Source organism: Oryctolagus cuniculus, chromosome 10 (assembly GCF_964237555.1).
Source record: "Oryctolagus cuniculus chromosome 10, mOryCun1.1, whole genome shotgun sequence".
In the NCBI taxonomy this organism is placed as follows: Eukaryota; Metazoa; Chordata; class Mammalia; order Lagomorpha; family Leporidae; genus Oryctolagus; species Oryctolagus cuniculus.
Window position 1 is genome coordinate 119,107,040 of NC_091441.1, and position 17,241 is coordinate 119,124,280.

A 17,241-nucleotide genomic window follows, 5' to 3' on the forward strand; every position below is an offset into this window, starting at 1 on the left:
ACTCAGACTTCCGTCCTCTGAGACTACCTCCCCACACTGCCTTCCCTCTGAGTGCGTGGACAGCGTTCCCTCGGTCACCTAAACCAGTATCATCGGTCACAGCCTTGAGAAGCTCTTGTCCCACGTGAAGCCCCACGCACCTGCTTCATATCCCTCTGTGGGTGCGACTGTGGTCATCGCCATCTGTCCAAACCACAAATGTAGATGCAGTAACATTGAGAAGTAACTCGTCTCCTTCAACAGAAAAAAAACCTGAACAACTTTTTCTTTGGGGTCAAGATGGGATTCAAGAAGCCAAATTAATGCACCCATCTGGACTGACGGAAAGCTGGACTGGGCACTCAGATACTCGGAGCAAACAGAACAAGGGAGCCCCACAGTTACCCTGGGTCAGAGCTAGGAGCCAGGACAAAGCCCAGGCCATGGCTCATGCAAGGGGAACCCACACAGTCTGCCAGCCTCACTGAACTGAGTCCCTGGGTCTAAGTTTCAGGCAGACCCACAGCCACGACACCCAGACTTCCACAGACAGTAGAGAGAGGAGCTCTGGGACGAGGGGGAAGAGAAGCATAGAAATGCATCAAGAGAGAAGCAGATTGAAGAACTCCGGAGAATTCTCCCCGGGGCTTTGGCAGAACACTGACCTGGACAGGTTTCTGGGCAATGAGCAAACCTGAGGGAGCAGGTGAGGAATCCCGCAGGCTGACCACGGCACTGACACAATGGTGGTCTCAGCCACAGAAGCCGAGGGCTAGAGCTGCCCAGGACTGGACCCAATGCAGGACAGCAGGCTCATCAGCATGAAGAAATGAGAAGAATGAACACTATCCACGTGGGAATTCTGTAGGTGGAAATATCCCAACTACAATATAAAGCATGCGGTAAGGAGAAATGAATGAGAATCATCAACGTGACCAGGTAAAAATGGAGATCACTCAAAATCAAATAGTAAGAGGAAAGAGTTCAAAAGGAAAATAAGTGGCCGGCGCTGTGGTATAGTCGGCTAAGCCTTGGCCCGCGGCATCGGCATCCCATATGAGTCAAGTTCTAGTAGTACCAGCTGCTCCTCCTCCAACCCAGCTCCCTGCTATGGCCTGGGAAAGCAGTGGACGATGGCCCAAGTACCTTGGCTCATGTACCCACGTGGGGAATCCAGAAGAAGCTCCTGGCTAAAATCTTTAAAAAAAGAAAAAAAAAGAGAGGGCAGAATATTGGTGAACCCTTCTAAAATGTAAAACAACTGAACACACAGAGAACACGAGTGTAAGAGAGAAAGGAGACAGACCAAAAAAAGAAAAACCAAAGAAATTATCTAATATTCTGCGAGGTGACACAAACTCTAAGCCACAGATCCAGATATATAATGAAACTACAACAGAATAAACAAACAAAAAAATCTCCTCCAAGCTGTTCATAAGGAGAAATTTTTTGAAGCAATAATAAATGTCTATATTGAAAGAAAACCTAAAACCACAGCGGCAGCTGCCCTCAGACTATGCAAACCAGATGGTTGTTAACAGTGATATATGATATATGAATAAAGTGGGGGGGATCCGGACATTATAGCGCATCCAGCAAAACAGTCTTCAAATCTACAGGCCAGCAGCTCTTGTCCAGCCACGGGGTAAAGAGGCCACTCCTGACGTCAGCATCCCGCATCTGAGACCTGAGTTTGATGCCTGGCTCCAGCTGCTGCCAGTGCAGGAGGGAGGCAGCAGACAGCTCACGTAATTCGGCTCCTACAGCCAATGTGGGAGACCCAGACCGAGCTCCTCCCAGCTTCATCCCCACCCCCGGGCCACTGTGGGAGTTTGAGAAGTGAACTGGTAGGTGGGGACTGTCTGACTTTGTTTTTGTCTCTGTCTCTTTGCTTTTCAATGAAAAAAAAAAATTAAAAGTAAGGCAAAATAAACCTATTTTCAGACAAGCTAAATTTCATAGTTGTCTTTCTCAGGGCCTGGAATTTAAACAACGTTAGATGTTGAAGAAGTCCTTCGGTCAGAAGGGAAAGGACACGGGTGGGAATCTGGGTGTTCAGTGGGAGAGAAGAGCAACAGACATGACACGGCAGAGCAAGCACAGAAATCAACTAACTTCAACATATTTCAAGTGATTCAAGTCACAGACAGCACGACTTGGAATAGATCCGAATTCTACTAGAAATCTAAAGAAATAGATAGCAAGAAATTCCCCCAAATCAGAAATTAAAAAGCCGACTTAACAAAAGAAGTCCAGTCCAGTGAAGTTGTCACAAGGCTAACTATGGAATTCCTCAAACTAAATGGAGGAATAAAGTGAATCTGCAAGTATTTACAGGGCGTATGCAGACACACGACTACTCCCAGAATTAAATGCTTCTGGCAGAGAAGGTGAGACATCGCAGATAAATCACCTGTTTCCACTAGAAACTAGCAGAAGAGCACATTAACCCTTCCTTACGAACAACAGCAGGAAGAAAATAATACATTAACAGCAGAAATCAATGCTTCTAAACTGAGAAAATTAATGAAACTAAGAGAAGATCGATAAGATTGATAACCTGCTAACCAGACCGAACAGGCAAAGTAAGAGAAGATGAGCTGTCCCTATCAGGAATAGAACAGGGCATCACCGCAGATTCCACACACGTGGGAGAACAAGGAAGTACTTCTTAAAATCTGCACAAGTATACACTTTTCTATAAAGTGAGTAGGCAGATCCGACATCCTACCTCTTCAGGGTGTAGACGACGTCTCTGTCAACACAGAGATTGTGAAGTGGCTACGATGAGCTATTGCACATATTCAGGACCTCCCTCATCTTTTCTTTGTACAATGAACATCCTTAAGATCTAAGCTACTTTCAAGTGTGGTCTCTACGCTGTGCCATGGCGCCCTTGAACGCATTCACGTCTTAGTCAAATTCTGTGCCCTTTAATCAGCATCTCTGCCCAATGCCCTCACTCCCAGTCTCTGTGAGCCACGGCTTTACTGATTCCACAGCCTCAGCCTTTGCCACGCTCCCATCAGGGGAACCCCACAGTACCTGCCATTCTGCTCAGTCTGCACTGGGCGTGTTTTAACTCATGTCCTCAGGTCCACCGATCTTCCTGCAATGGTCATTGTGTCCTTCATTATCCGACTGCTTATTTCTGTCACACTTCCATGCATTCCTAGGTCAGTGACCTGTCTCAGCCAGTGTGAGCGGAGCTGCAATGAACATGGGAGTGCATGTGGTTTCTGACATGCTGATTTCATGTCCTGTGAGTCCTCAGCACAACTCCTGGGTCATCGGTAGTTCTATTTTGAATATTTTGAGGACACCATGCTGTTTCCTGTCATGGCTGTACTCATTTGTACGCCCACTCACAGTATACAAGAGCTCCATTTTTCTCAACTTCATTTATTATTATCTGTTTTTTAATAGCCATTCGAACACATGAGATAATGTCTCAGTGTGTTTTTAACTTACGTTTTCCTGATAACTAATGATGCTGAACAAGCTTTTTTCTTTCTGATAACTCTCGGTCATTTGTACACCTTAGATAACTTGAACACAACTTGAATAATCTTATGACCATAAAAGAAATAAATCCTTAATTAAAAATCTTCCCTCAAAGAAAACTACAAGCCCTACCAAACATGGTCAAAGGAGCAGCGCTGACTCAACAACAACTCATACAACAAAGAAGCTGCAAACCCTCCCCAACTTAATCCACAAAGCCAGTACCACACCGATAATAAAATCAGAAATTACCATAAAAGATAACTACAAATATCCATCACTAATGTAGAAGCAAAATCTTTAAAACTTTTTTATCATGCTGGATTAAGCAATATTAACAGGATAGTACGGCAAGTGGAATTTGTCTTAAGAAGTACTATGTGGGGGCCGGCGCTGCGACATAGCAGGTAGGGTCACCACCTGCAGTGCCAGCATCCCATATGGGTACAGGTTCGAGACCCGGCTGCTCCACTTCAGATCCAGCTCTATGCTATGGCCTGGGAAAGCAGTAGAAGATGGCCTAAGTGCTTGGGCCCCTGGACCCGCGTGTGAAACCTGGAAGAAGCTCCTGGCTCCTGGCTTCAGATTGGCACAGCTCCGGCTGTTGCAGCCAGTTGGGGAGTGAACCAGAAGATAAAAGACCTCTCTTTCTCTCTCTTTCTCTCTTTCTCTCTTTCTCTCTCCTTTTCTCTTATGTGTAACTCTGACTTTCAAGTAAAATAAATCAATCTTTAAAAAAGAAGTAATACGTGGATATCAATCAATGTAATTTACCACATAATAGAGAGGGAGGGAGAGAGATAAAGAGGGAAGAGAAAACCAATAAAAATCCAATACATGACCATCTCAATGCACACAGACAAAAGCTTTGGGAAAAAATTTAGTACAGAATAGTGGCTAAAAATCGAACTTCCTGAAAACTAGGAATTCAGGTGAATTTTCCTGACTAATAAGCATTTATCAGAATGGAGTCCCAGTGAGGGCTGGCACAGTCCATCTTTTCCGCAGAAGACTGTCATGAAGCATGACTGATGACGTCACACCTATCCAACAGTGTGGTACCAGGTATCACACCCAGTGAGCCGGACAAGAAAGCAAACGTCCAGGGCATTCACTTCACAGAGGAGGAGACAGGAAGTCCTCATTCACAGACCACCTATTCAGAAAATCTTAGAGAATCTACAAAAAGGCTTACAACTAACAAGTTGATTTATAGGATACAACACCAATGTACAAAATATGAAAAGTGCATACACATGTTAGCAACAAAGACATGAAAGCTAAATTATCATATAGCAGAAAAGCATAAAATTGCTGAATGTTAGGGATATGTATTTGTGTAACTAAAGAAATCCAATATATTGTGCTTAATACTGTTAAAGTATGAATTTATATAAAGTTCATTTATCAACTTATTGGAATCCTAATCAAAATCCCCAAAGGATTTTTTGAGAAAGTGATAAACACTCTAAACACAGAAAATACAGGAAAGCAAAGAATTTATAATGGAAAACAATGTTGGGGGAAAAAATAGAAACAGAGGGACTCACGCCATCTGACTTCAAAGCTTGTCTTAAAGCCACAGTTATCAGAACAGTGTGGAAATCACATAAAGATGGAACGCATCAAACGAACAGAACAGACGGGTAATACAGAAATAAATCCACTATAAGTGACAAATTGATTTTTGAAGAAGGCAGGCAGTTAATAGAGGAGTGATGACATTTTCAACAAGTATTATCCAAAGAAATGAAAATCAATACAGGAAAAACGCCATCATTTCCTGTACAACAAATTAAAAATGTAAGTGAAATGGATTATAGCTTAAGTAAAAGAATGTGAACTATAACTGTTCTAGATGCTAACAGTGAGGAAAATTTAACTAGGTAAGGAAGCAGAGAGCCTACATTTTAAAGACCAACGCAGGAATTAAGGGGTTTTTCAAAAAAATTCTGAGTACTTTTGAGACAGCACAAGTAAAATGAAATTTAGAGCTCTATTCCAGCAGAATATGTCGTAAAATATACACCTAATAAGGGACACATACTGATTATAAATCTTTCTTACAATTCAAAGATAGTAAAATAGTCAAATAAATGAGTTAAGGATCTGAGCGGACACTTTACCACACACACAAAATGATAAAGTACATGAAAACATTAATATTATGCTTTAGAGAAACACAAATTAAAACTGTCCTTATATCAGTAACGCCAACTAGAATGACCAAAATTAAGAGAAGCAAAATACCAAGTGTCACTGAGGATATGGTTCAACTGAAATTCATACATGATGCTGTGTAGAATACAAAATGATGTAGCCACTGTGCGAGGCAACTAAGCTGTTCTTATGAAATCAGACATATACTAACCATGAAACCAACAACACACTTCTAGGATTTGCCCAAGAGAAATTAAGACATATGCCCACTGAAACACTTGTTCACAAGTGTTAATAACAGCTTCATTCTTAACAACCCCAAACTGGAAAAGAACGCAAACATCCATTAGCCAGGGAATACACAAACTGTGAGGCCTTGAAAGGCAGCAATACCACTCAGCAGCAAGAGCAGTCTTCTCACACTTGGAAGGAAATGCACACACACCAAAAGCAACAAACTGTACGCAAGCAACGAAATACAGATCTACTTCTTGACTTCCCTTATTGCTACTGCAACAATTCAAAGTTGGCCAGTGGTTGCCAGAATCCTTGTGTGTGTGTGTGAGTGTGTGTGTGAAGGGAAGATTCTAACAGATGATTTTTGAGAGTCCCAGAAGAAGTATTTATCTCACCTGTGGTGGTGGTTTAAAACTACCCCCGCTCTACAACTGTACACTCCAATTATTCCTAATTCTTCCTACGGGCTCACATTTGGCCATTCTCAGAACCCAGTGTGTTACCTGCTGTAGGCAACGTGCTTCCGGTGAAGCAGTGAACAGGGAGGGTGGACAGGCAGTTCCACCTGCGTGTTGTCTCTTAGGTCATAATGTCCACAGACTAAAAGCTGAGACCATCAAGCCCCAAGGCCAACATCCTTGACTCATAAAACCTCTGCATCCAAACAGCCAGGCTTAGGCCTCTGCAATTTCCAAACTCCACAGCTGGACCCCTAAAGGTAAATGCAAGAGCAAAAAACCATTTCTGAAGCATGAGCTGGTTCTTCCCCCAAAAATAGCACACTTCATTTAATTATTAAATCCCTGTAGTTCTGTGAATGGGGCTGAAGCATCATCTTCTAGCACAAATGAAAACTGAGAACTGTAAAATGTATTTATATAACAGTTGAGTAGACTAGGTTTGTTTAGCTTCTTTTAAAAAAGATTAATTTGAGGCCAGTGCTGCGGCTTAATAGGCTAATCCTCCACGTGCAGTGCCGGCACACCAGGTTCTAGTCCCAGTTGGGGCGCCGCGGGATTCTGTCCCGGTTGCCCCTCTTCCAGGCCAGCTCTCTGCTGTGGCCAGGGAGTGCAGTGGAGGATGGCCCAAGTGCTTGGGCCCTGCACCCACATGCATGGGAGACCAGGAGAAACACCTGGCTCCTGGCTTCAGATCAGCGCCGTGTGCTGGCCGCAGCGCGCCGGCCATGGCGGCCATCGGAGGGTGAACCAATGGCAAAGGAAGACCTTTCTCTCTGTCTGTCTCTCTCACTGTCCACTCTGCCTGTCAAAAAAAAAAAAAATCATTTGAGAGGTGGAGGTACAGAGGGAGAGACAGGGACAAAGGTCGTCCATCTGCTGGGTCACTCTCCTAATAGCTGCAATAGCTGGAGCTGGGCCATTCCAAAGCTGGGAGCCTCCTCCAGGTCTCCCACATGGGTGCAGTGGCCCAAGCACGTGGGCCATCCTATGCTGCTTTCCCAGGCACATTAGCAGAGAGCTGTAACTTGAGTGGAGCCGCCAGGAAATGAACCAACACCTGTGTGTGATGCCAGCACTGCAGGTGGTGACTAAACCTACTGTGCCACAGTGCTGGCCGTGATTTATTTAGCTTCTAAACTCTTAACACTGTGCAAGGATATAGAGGTTGTAGTTTGATTTCGCAGGTCAGACTCTTGTTTTTATTACCCATTGAAATCTTCCTGAAAATAGTTTTCTAGCTGAAATGAATAGGAACTACTGCACAATACAAGAAAGGCATTGTGCTTTAAAACTGTATTAGATGGTTGACTTCATTTAGATTTCTATAAAAAATACTGAAAGGGATGTTTTGAATCTCAAGCGTGGGGAGGATGGAGAAAGGGGAGGTTTCAAATACCTAACTCCTTTGGACACCTCATAGCCATGTGGGATCACATCCTTTGCTAACACCAGGTGTTTAGGTAAAAAGACAAAGGTGCCCAGGATGTGACAGTGAGCACACATTCAGAGCTAGCTGGGCTATCTTCAGACTCAGAGCCATCAATGAGGGAGGGACGGAACCACAGAGTGGGGGTTCCCAAGGCCTCCTGACTGGACTGCCCTCCACAGCCACCTGTCCACCTGTGTAACTCTGCTGTCCTCACTGAGCTGGGCTTTCTATACGTCTCTTCTTGGATATGAACTACTTCAGGACAACCAAGACTCCCCACGAGCTGATCAGTCTCACAGGAAGGTGGTGATCACATACAAAAGCAATGTAAGTATTTTTTGTAAAATTATAGCACAATTGTAAGGAAGCTTTTGATTCTGCACACCTCATGCTGGAAAATCCCATTTTTCAACTGCAAATGCTTTTTGCATTTTGCCTCTAATGAAAGCAGTGTAATCTCCAATCTGTAAGCCTACGTGCATCTCTGCTTACTTCAAAAGGGTTGTGGAAAATTTGAATTAAACATGATTCGCGTGCAAAAAAGCTGTAAAAGCTACACACATTTTTCATAATTTTAGGGTTTTTTTAAATTGATATTTTATTTGACAGATAGAGTTAAATAGTGAGAGAGAGAGAGACAGACAGACAGAAAGGTCTTCCTTCCATTGGTTCACCCCCCAAATGGCCACTACGGCCGGCATGCTGTGCCGATCCGAAGCAAGAAGCCAGGTGTTTCTCCTGGTCTCCCATGTGGGTGCAGGGCCCAAGCACTTGGGCCATCCTCCACTGCACTCCTGGGCCACAGCAGAGAGCTGGACTGGAAGAGGGGCAACCGGGACAGAATCCAGTGCCCCAACCAGGACTAGAACCCAGAGTGCTGGCACCACAGGCAGAGGATTAGCCAAGTGAGCCGCGGCGCTGGCCCATCAAGTTTTAGAATACATCTTATACACATGGACTTCAGAAGGTTTTTGCACCAAACTAATCTTTTAGTGTTGCCTGTCATGAACTTTTTGAAGTTCTTTTTAATTAGTATTTAAAACTAGAAATGCAAATCTTGGGACAAGATTATATTCCAATACTCTTCGCTATACTCCTATATATCTCAGAGAATGTCAACACTTTATCCAGTTACAACAAGTAGAGTTCTGATTGTAAGATATCCCCAAATTTCATTCTACTGGAATGTGATTGGGGAGAAAGCAGTGTGGGGAACTCAGGAAGCAACTCTACGTTAAATCCCTGCATCACAACCAGTCATCGGGGCGTTTCTCACGGTGTTCACCTTCACAAGGGCTGGCTGTTGACACTGCAGAGCAATATTCAATACAAACACGTTTGTCAAAACCACCCCAAGAGTCAACTGCAATGGGAATGGGCTTTTGTGGCTTCCCTCCTCAATCTGTAGATTGTCATGGTTTTATTTGTGAGCTTTCCAGCTGTCCTTGAAAATAGGGGGGATGGGCCGGCGCCGCGGCTCACTAGGCTAATCCTCCGCCTAGCGGCGCCGGCATACCGGGTTCTAGTCCCGGTCGGGGCGCCGGATTTTGTCCCGGTTGCCCCTCTTCCAGGCCAGCCCTCTGCTGTGGCCAGGGAGTGCAGTGGAGGATGGCCCAGGTGCTTGGGCCCTGCACCCCATGGGAGACCAGGAAAAGCACCTGGCTCCTGGCTCCTGCCATCGGATCAGCGCGGTGCGCCGGCCGCAGCGCGCCGGCCGCGGCGGCCATTGGAGGGTGAACCAACGGCAAAGGAAGACCTTTCCCTCTGTCTCTCTCTCTCTCACTGTCCACTCTGCCTGTCAAAAAATAAAAAAAAAAAATAAAAATAAAAATAAAAATAAAAATAAAAAAAAAAAAAAAAAAAAAAAGAAAATAGGGGGGATGCATCCTCCAGCACTTCCGAGACTATAGTCCATCATCTACCGGCCTGCTCATTGCTATTAAAAGGATGGCATGAAGGGGGGATTGATTCTGAGCGACTACAGTGGGTCGAACGTGGATTTTGAAGTGAAGCACACACTTCCATTTTGTTTCTATGCTTACTTTTGTTTCTATGATTTTGGCAATCATTCAAGTCTTCCCAATCTTGGTTCCTTTATAAAGTGTTGATGAGATACACATCACACAGTCTGGTGTTTGCAAGGCTTCTGCTAAGAACGGATTTGGATGCTCACTGCTTTCTTCCTCCTTCATTAAAAGGTAGTCCTGTGCCTCACAGACAGTCCCAGGAGTCAAGTCCGTGGCAAGGACGAGATATGAGACTGTGCAGGGTGACAAGCCCTTCCACTATATCCATCCGTCTCTTACCAGGATCTTCCTCAAAGTCCCACCCATCCCTACCCAAGCTCCACTCATCACCAACCCACCACCAAGAGCGGTTTTTCAAGTCCCACGCATGTAGCTATGTTACATCCTGTTGTCATTCACCTTCATGGCCTGCATCAGTTTCTTCTGATGCCGAACAAGGTTGGCGATCTTCCCTTTCGGTTCTTTGGCTAAGCCTTGGTCCTCAGCCCTCCACGGCAGGTCCTGGTTACAGGCAAGCAGTCTGTGTGTGATTCTCTCCCACTTTCTCCACCACATACCCTGTACTGTCACTCTGTTAGCTCTCAGATCCCTCACTAAGAGCCGTGACCCTATCCTTCCAAACCCTTTCTCAGGGTGAAACCCTACACTTGTTCTGTGGGGTTATATTAGTAAGAAATGCCTCCCTCATAAGATATCCCTCATGCTATCTGAGAATAGCAGCATAGGAATTGAGTCAACGTGTTCCAGGTTGAAGCTCGGACCACAGTAGATTCTCAATCAAGGAGCCGAGTGTGAGAACAACGAATGGGCATGGCTGAGATGTTTCATGTCAGGACCCCTATGTTTGCTGAATCTCCAGGACAATACACTAACTTCGCTCCCTGAGAACGCAAACTCCTTTAGCTCACTGAAGAGGAGCATCTTAAGGTAACATCATAAAAACAGAATTCAGAGAAATTAAAGTGAATTAATTAAAAGAAATTTAATTTAAATTTGGTTTAATTAAAGAAATTAAAGTGGTTACCAGGAGCTGGTTAGGAGTTTAAAATTTAAGAGATAAATGGAATAACCTGATGACTTCAGTGAATAACAATTTTGACATTCCATAATGCATATATGTATTTAAAATATCATTTTGTACACAATAAATATATGCAACTTTTGTCAACTAAAAATACATTTTTAAAACTGAAGACAAATATACCTCGCCTTTTTCAACTGATAAACCTAATATAACTTTAACATAGCCCATCACATCCTTTTTCATTTCCTTGAAATATGACAACCTGAACTTCCTTGGGTCAGCAAAACCAACAGGCAAACATCCATTTAGCATTAATTTCCTTCAGCTATTATGTGAATACTTCAGACACTAATTTTCATGGCCATGCACACCCCCTCATTATAGACAAAATTACTGCAGACAAAAATCAAAGACTAAATGGCCAGTTCTCTAGTGTCAGTTGCCAATACAACTCAGAAACCTGAGCACCAACATAGAAAAAAAGCTGTGGCTCAGTTCAGCCTCAATTAGAAGGGAAAGAATACTGTCTGAAGTCTGTTGCTTGGCTTCTCTCTCATGCTTAACAGTGTAAGTCAGAGATAATTAAAAATAAAGGAAATCAAACTTTGGTGGAGGACTTTAATATTCCAAGGCCTCAATGCACGCATTCAGCTGTGTTCCACTTGATTGCAATGTTGAACTCAGAGGAAGGATCGATAATTATGTGCATGTCAAAGGAAGTCATTTCACAAAATCTTCACATTGTTGAGCCTTTTGAAGAACTACAACTAAACAGAAGTATAACTAAGCACCAACACAGTGACACTGAAGACACACTGGAAGGTGAGCCCTCAAGGCTATGGAAAAGCTCCAATTTTGAGAGCAAAACCTTCCTGGGAGTTTTTCCTAGCCCTGAAGCTTTATGGCCACATTGACCCAATCGCCCCTGCCAGGATCTTCATGCGAACAGGCTGACCTTTAGTGCCTGGTGCCACGTGCATCAACAGACGGGACCTAGGCAGAGTGCCGCCCAGATCCATCCCTACTTCTGTTCCAAGGGTTCATCTACTTAAACGCTGCTTTCCAGTTCCCAGAAGTCAGGACCCTATCCTTCCTTCACTCCTGAATCTTGTGTCCTGCTATCCACTTACCCTAAGTCTCCATACCCCACAGCACTAATTATGGCCCAAATGTAACCCTCGCAGCCAATGCCTGATCCCAACACTTTTATTTCAGACCTTCTTTTCCAGAAACTCAAGTGTAATCCATCAGAAAAGGTTTTGCTCCTAGGCTCTCTCTCGAACTGTCTCACTGCGTCCAGATCCATTCACCCGTCTCACCTCACCTGCAGAATAAACCTCTCAGCTGGTCCCTCACGTTAACTGTCAAGGCCTCTCCAAAGGGGGTGCCTTGTGTAAAAAGCCTGCAATTGAAAAAAAGAAAACCTAACAAGGCCTGGAAGATGGCTGTACTAGATGGAAGAGACTCCACCGGGAAGAATGAGAGACAACATCCGATTTAACTCCACACCCCTGACTGTACCACCATGGAGTTTGTGCCACCTGTCCTGGCTGATGAACATGTGACTTAGGAAATTCAACCTCATGACCTTGCCTGGTCAGGAGTAAGATCTGGCTGAGGTCACGAGCACACCACCTTTTCCCACATGAACGCACAGCACTGGTGGTCGCCAGGGCACTGGAGAGAAGCTTTGAGACCTCACCTTTCCCTACTGGATGCCTTTCTGTAGAAACAGCAACAAACAGGAGAAACAGAGCCCAGGGCCAGGTACTGAAAGGTGAATATCCACAGAATGGAAATGACAGCCTTCAAGTGATTTCACCTCAAAGCTTCTGCCAGGAGACAGCCCTCTTTAACAGTTATTTGTAAATCGAGCTGAGAAAAACATCAATGAAAGTTCAGTAAAGAGACAAGAAAAAAAATAAAACAATCAGGATCTGTGTGTGTGACCTTCGCCAGACAAAGTCCATGCATTTTAGGGACATTAAAATTCAAACTGCTCAGCCTCAGTTCCTGCAACTTAAACTCTAAGAAACACAGATAACAGATCAGCACAACTCGGCATTTCCAAAGCAGCAAAGAGCTCTAGCGAAGATTCTAGAAAAGATAATTAAAACGATCTATGGTTAGCCTGTGAAAATGAAAATGTGATCACTAGGAGTTATAAGGATTAGCTAATAAAATGTCAAAGACCTCCTTCTTTATCCCCAAATCATCATCCAAACAGTAGACTGGGGGATGCGGAACACAAACGATTTTTAAAATGATTATCTTGTAAGAATATACTCTGATAAAGAAATGACAAAGATATTTCAACAACATTTCATCCTATCATCAGCAAGCAGTCACCACCAGCATTGTCATGCAGTTCACATTTGTATGCATTGCCAACACCAAACCATTTCTGATTATCATTAAGGCTACCGGCAAGGATTTGACTTCTCTCCCTAAACAAGCACAAATTTATTGGCCACAAAGGAGGCGTAGGAGAGGCGAGGTTGATTCATGATTCAGTTAAATTAATCACCACCTTCCCTTCCGATCCACAGGAGGTGGCTGAGGGTTGGTTCCAGGTCCCCGGCAGGTACCGCGATTCTTAGATGCTCAAATCCCTCATATTAACGGGCCTCGTATTTGAATGAACCTATGGACATCCTCCACATACTTTAAATCATCTCCAGTCTCCAGGTTACTTGGTACAATATATGCACTATGTAAATATTTTATTGTATCATTTAGGGGATAATGACAAGAAGACAGAATGCATACTTGTTCAGTACAAAGGCTTTTTTTTTTTTTTCACTATTTTTTATCTATGGCTGGTTGAATCCATGGACATAAAACCAGTGGATACAAAAGGCCACCTGTATGTGTTAAACAGATTCATAGATCAGTCCCAGTCTGGGAAAGAACACAGGTAAAGATTCCTGACACAACTGTGGTCAATATTTTCATCAGTGACAATGATACGAATTGGTGGCATATCATATTTTCAGACAATGTGGAACTACATGTTATTTCTGAAATAAGATGGGATATTTTTCTCAAGTATATTGACTGCTTTGAAAGAACTACTGAAGTCAAGGAGATGACGATTCATCAACATATAAAGGGCAAAGGCTTATACTGGGATTCCAGAAAATAACCACGGCAGAACTGACATGAAGAATGCAGCCCAACACTCACCTGTTTAGAATAATGGAGGCACCAGGGCAGGGCTGGTGCCGGGACCACGCTGCTGCGTTATCTGGGGACGTTCAGCCCAAAGCAGAAGCCCAGGCAGGGCAGAGAAAAGCCACGCAAAGTCCTGGGATTCCCAAGTTTCATCCTAACGCTGTCTGGTACTTGCCAAGAAGGGCTAACAGACGCTGGGTTATGCCACCCATGCTTTCTCCTGAAATGAGAGCTTGCAAAGTTCATCTGAGGCTCTTTTTCTCCCCCATCTTTGGTTCCACGAGGGCATTGAACTCCCGAAGTCGGAAATGAAGGAGTCCGGACTGAGCGTCCAAGGACAAAGGCAGCTTGGTTTTAAGCCCCCTGCCCAGGGACAGAAGGGTGAAGGTCTTCACTGGGCCCCACCTTTTTCAGGACAAAGCTGAGCACTGTCAGGGTCAGCAGGGTCGTGAAACTTCCAAGTCCCAGACTCAGGAACCAGAACTAGAGCCAGAGTGACAACTTCATGATTGGTCAGGGATTGGACGCAGTCCTCGGAGGAGCATTTCCCCGAGAGTGGAGCAAAATTAGCTGCCTGCTGAACACTGATCTAGTTGCACCTGCATCGAGCTCCATATGATCTTGGAAGCTGGAAGAAAAATTATCTGAGAGGGGAAAACTTGCAAACTCATCTTCTAATGATAACAATTTCTAAGATGAAAAATACCCTGTAAGTAAGTAAAAGATTAAACATTGTGGAACACAGCACTGGTCAAACTGAAGACACACCTGTAAAAACCATACCAGTAAATGGAAAAAAAAAAAAAAAAAAAACTGACAGGGATGGGGATGGAAGGTGGGGGTGGGGGATGGGGCCAGGAAATATGCGAACAAAAAACCGGTGAATTTCTGGTATCTGGGAACCCTACTGTAGATCTTTACTCAAAAGGAATCAAAGTATTTGTTCACAGGAGAGTCATACATAAATACTCACAGCAGTATTTCATAGAAATTTGGAAGCAACACAAGCATCCACCAAGAGGTAAATGGTCCCCCTACACATCAGCACTTCAAACATTGATGATGGGGACACTTCCTCTGCACTGACTTTCCACCTTGATCGACTGACACTTGCTAGGTGCCAAGTAAGCATCCGGTATTACCTACATAACAGGAACTTGCCATATTGTCACCTTCATGAGCAAATGTAGCTGCTCTGGTCTTATTAGCATATGCATTGCTGTCTTCCCTGAAGGGGAATAAACTGTCACAAGTGCTCAGCACGAGCCAAGTCACTTTTCACCTCAGCATGCTTCATTAGAGGAATAAAGACATAAACGGAATTACTTAATCCATATAATAACTGTCACAAGCCATAAGGAAACCACTTTCTCATTCAAAACTAAGCCAATTTTCTCCCAATCACCTGCCTTCCTCTCTGGTTACGATCCTAAGGCTCATGCTACAAGTAACAAGAATTCACCAGCGTTGGGTTCTCTCCACCTTTTCCTCAACAACTCCTTCTTTCTTGGAAGGGAACTTGCTACCTCCATCCTCACAGGCATGCAAGAAAACCAACATTCTTGAGTTTTGAGGTCACTGGACTGAGTTGTTTATGTTAAAACATGAAGCACTACAGAGAAGCCGCAGTGGTATCTTCTACTTTGCAGAATGACCTGGGGAACTGGTAGACCACAGAGGGTTGACCACACCCAGGCACTAACTCAGGGCCTTGGAGGGAGCCTGAGAATCTCTATGGCTTTCCCACTTTGAGAACACCCCAGACATGAAGGCTGAGAACATGAGTGTTTGTTGGAACAGAAACAATGGCGGACACTGTATGATTAGGGTGTGGTTCATCCTCCGAAGCTACCTGTCCTGCAAGCTGGGTCCCTAGGGGTGTTAGGAGTGGGTGGAACTCTTAACAGATGAGATCCAGCAATTGCTAATTAGGTGTGGAGGAACACCCCATGGAAATGATTAACACCTGTCTCTCAGGACAGGCCTGGGTCTGCAGAGACTGGATGAGGTACGGTGACAGCCTTTGGGATCACCGTCTCAGGCATGCAGTCGCACAGGTCTGCGAGCTGATCTCACACAGGCCCCAGCTATGTGATGCCGTCCCCCCCCGGGGTGATGTAGTCAGGGGTGTCGAGAGGCAAAGCAGGATCCAGAGCCACCACGTCTTGAATTTTCAGCAGCAGAGGACTTCAAAAAGTTAGTGCAAAAGTGCAATTAAAAGGAATGTTTATGTCACTGCCAAAAACTCAATATCATATCCAGCTTGCTCGTCACATACATTTTCTGTGAACTTTTCCGAGACCTCGCATATTCACGGTCAGGTGTTTTGTTAGACCAACAGCAAATGAAGGCAGACAGTGTCAGTACTCACTACCATATGATAAAAATCTTCCAAGGCTCAGTTTCCTCACCAATTAAACAAATAACTGTCAACCTCTCTGCACTGCAGGGAGAACTGGAGCAACGCTGATCACCAAGCCTGCCTGGAACGGAGGCTCTGGGCCAACACATCCCGGCACAGGTGTTGCCGGCATAGAACCCCATGCGGGCGCCCTCTGGGAAGCGCACCTGGAGTCTTGGTGCCAGGCGAGTAAGCCGAGTGCTCTCACAGCTCTGCCGTCTACAAAGCTGCTCTCTGGGGGCTCCGACGCCAAGCTGAGTATTTCCTTAGGAGGCAACCTCTGTCACTAAGCTTTGCTTCTGCAGTTTCTCCTCTGCTGCTGAAATCTGCTCCGTCTGGGGCCCAGGAAAAGGGGGATTTGGAAAACTCTCTCTCTAGTTTGCAGGATGGCAAGGGTGTTAGTTCAGAGGAAGGTTCCCGATTCCTACGACGGTTCTCCTGAGAGGTTCTGTGTTAACAAGCACGTTGGAGCTTCCCTTTCTGTCAGGCTGGGGAGTGCAAGCTGATTGAGCACAGATTTGTCACAAATATGACCCAAAAGAGTTTAAGATTTAAATACTGGAGCTGGTGCTGCGGTGTACCCGGCAAAGCTGCCACCTGCAATGCTGGAGTCCCATAGGGGCGCAGGTTCAACTCCCAGCTGTTCCACTTCCCATCCAGTTCTCTGCTATGGCCTGGGAAAGCAGCAGAAGATGGCCCTTGGGGCCCTGCACCCATGTGGGAGACCTGGAGGAAGCTCCTGACTCCTGCCTTCGCATCAGCCCTGCTCCAGCCTTTGCGGCCACTTGGGGAGTCAAACAGCAGATTGAAGATCTCTCTCGCTCTCTCTGCCCCTCCTCCTCTAT

The 17,241-nt window shown here is 44.8% G+C and overlaps 1 protein-coding gene and 1 long non-coding RNA gene across 6 annotated transcripts in view; both read right to left on the minus strand.

Moving 5' to 3' along the window:
* Positions 1-9,562, minus strand: part of LOC127487208 (uncharacterized) — a 54,510-nt gene extending 44,948 nt beyond the window's left edge. Inside the window, exon 1 of the long non-coding RNA XR_007913807.2 lies at positions 28-9,562. This is a non-coding gene — a long non-coding RNA (uncharacterized lncRNA). The remainder of the gene's footprint in view (positions 1-27) is intronic.
* The window catches only part of GRM7 (glutamate metabotropic receptor 7), an 826,769-nt gene that overhangs the window by 649,532 nt on the left and 159,996 nt on the right, over positions 1-17,241 (minus strand). The gene's annotated exons all lie outside the window — the stretch shown is intronic.